This window comes from Crocodylus porosus, unplaced genomic scaffold (genome assembly GCF_001723895.1).
Source record: "Crocodylus porosus isolate Cpor-Errol unplaced genomic scaffold, CroPor_comp1, whole genome shotgun sequence".
Lineage (NCBI taxonomy): Eukaryota > Metazoa > Chordata > Crocodylia > Crocodylidae > Crocodylus > Crocodylus porosus.
In genome coordinates this window covers 77,093,925-77,096,086 of record NW_017728947.1, presented here as the reverse complement: position 1 = coordinate 77,096,086, position 2,162 = coordinate 77,093,925, and positions in this window count along the sequence as shown.

Sequence of the window (2,162 nt, the reverse complement as noted above, 5' to 3'; positions counted from 1 at the left end):
ACCCACCCGGCCTCCTGCCGCCCAGCCCCTGGCGGGGCAAGGACGGCGCGGTGGGAGAGGCGCCCTGCCGCCCTTGAGGGAGATTGTAGCGTTGACTGTCAGGTTGGCATCGTTCACTCTGCTCCCCTCCAGCAGCCCAGCTGGACCCTGCCCGCCCGCTCGGTGCCGCCGCCTCCCAGGCAGGGACCCCCGGGACCCTGCTTCAAAGCCGGGTTTAATCGTCACGGGAAAGGAAATCCCCGCTTCCACCAGCGCATCCTTCCCGCCGCTGGGCCGGTTCACACGTGCTAATCGCCCATCTTTTTCTGTCCCCAGACTAGAAAGGGAGTCGCCAGCACCGGTGAGCGCTTTGCTGAGGCTAGGTCCGGTCTCTGGTTATTGTTTCCCTGCGCTGGTCTCGTGAGCCCGGAGCCTGGCTGCTCCTGCGGGGAGCCTGGGGCTTTCCCGCAGCTAGGAGTCAGAGGAGCCAGGGCGAGGGAGCGCCTTGGCTTATTTGCGGAGTGAAATCCAGTCTCACTCCTCTCGCATCCCCTTCCCAGAGAGCCAGGGCGGGGGGGGGGGACCTCTGCTTCCTCGGCTCGCATGATTTAGGCAAAGGGAAGGCTTTTTTTTCCCATCGCCCAATTCTGTTGCTTATGTGCAGTTCCACAGAGCAGGGGGAAGGGGAGAGGGGGTTGCCCGTCAGGTCTGTGTGACAGCGAGCATATCGTGTTCAGACAAGTCCAGTGACATGGAGGGGAAGCCCCGCAGACTTCCCCAAGCCCCTCGAGGCGCTGTGAGGGGAGGCCGCTCGCCCCCGCCTCCACCTGCCTCGCTGGACTCCGCTTCATGTTGTCCGCAGCCTGGGCATGACACTCCTCCACGTGCAAACCGTCCCCCGGGAGTTCATCTCCAACAGGAGTTGTGCACGCGGAAGACTTGGCTCATTCAAGGGCTTTCCGTTTTCCCTTGTTCGCCATTGCCCCATTAGCTGCACCTTTGGAAAAATGATGGCACTTGGTCAGAGCTGGCTGGATCGGAGCCCGCCCCTTCTGTAGCTTTACGGCCTGCGTTTCAGGTCGCTTTCTCTCTTTAAAAAAGCCGGACATATCATTTCACATCAAGTTTGCCGGCTTTATGAGCCCTGGACGTGGCCGCGAGAGGCAGCGGGGATTTGAAGGGAATCGAGTTATTTGACGAAACGTAAACAGAGCTGATACCCCGCTCGTCCCGCCGAGGCACGAAGCACTGCGTTGTTAATACTGTGCATTTTCGTGGAGGGGGGACATGGCACCATGCCACAGAAATCAGAGCGGCCTTTGCAGGAGAGCGAGAGAAATCAAAAGGCCAGTTTTTTGTTCTCTTCTGTGTTCAATGAAGGCGAGCTGAATGAGGAGCAATAACAACAGAGGGGTTATCCGGCGTGACCAGCTGCAGCATTACAGCCCGGGGAGTGCAGCAACGTTTCGCTGGAGAGGGGGAGTCACCCTGGGAGCGAGCTGCATGGTGCGAGCAGTGACGCAGGGCCCTGGGCACGGGAGCGCGCCTGGCTCGGGCCTCGGGGGCGGGGGCGGGGGCGGCGGGGCCTGCGGACGCTGCAGCGGGGCAGCCGCAACCTCCGGTCGGCCACGGCCACGGCGACGCTCCAGCCACAGCCTCAAAAATAAAGCTCGTTTTCTCCTGCGAGTCCGATGCGTTCACAGCGCATTTGCATGGCCTGGAGCTGCTGCTCATCAGCGCAGCCTGAGAAGGAAAACGAAAGCCCGGCGCTGCCCCGGCGCGGATGGATCCGGTGGCCCTTCCTTGGGGGGGTCACCTGTCCGGCCGCGCCCGCCCCGCCCCGCCCCCTGCGGCTCTGGCAGCCGGGCCCGGCTCATCTGACAGCGGGCAGCCCCCTGCAGCCGGCACTGCACGAAGTGCGTGTCCTCCTGCGGCCGAGCTGCTCCGCATGTGCTTCCCGGCCGCCTCCTGGCTCGGGAGGAGCTGCCGGGGGGCTGGGAGGCGGGAGCGAGCTCGTGTCTGAGTTTCCAAACATAGCCCTCGGTGCGTCTCTCCTGCCGCCTCAGCTGTCGCGCAGCCGGGAGGGAGGAAGCGGGCAGCGGGCCGAGCATGCGCAATTTCCGCGCAACAAGTGGCCTCCGCGTCCGTAGGCAGAGGAAGTGGGGGGAGGGGAGGGAGGCTGG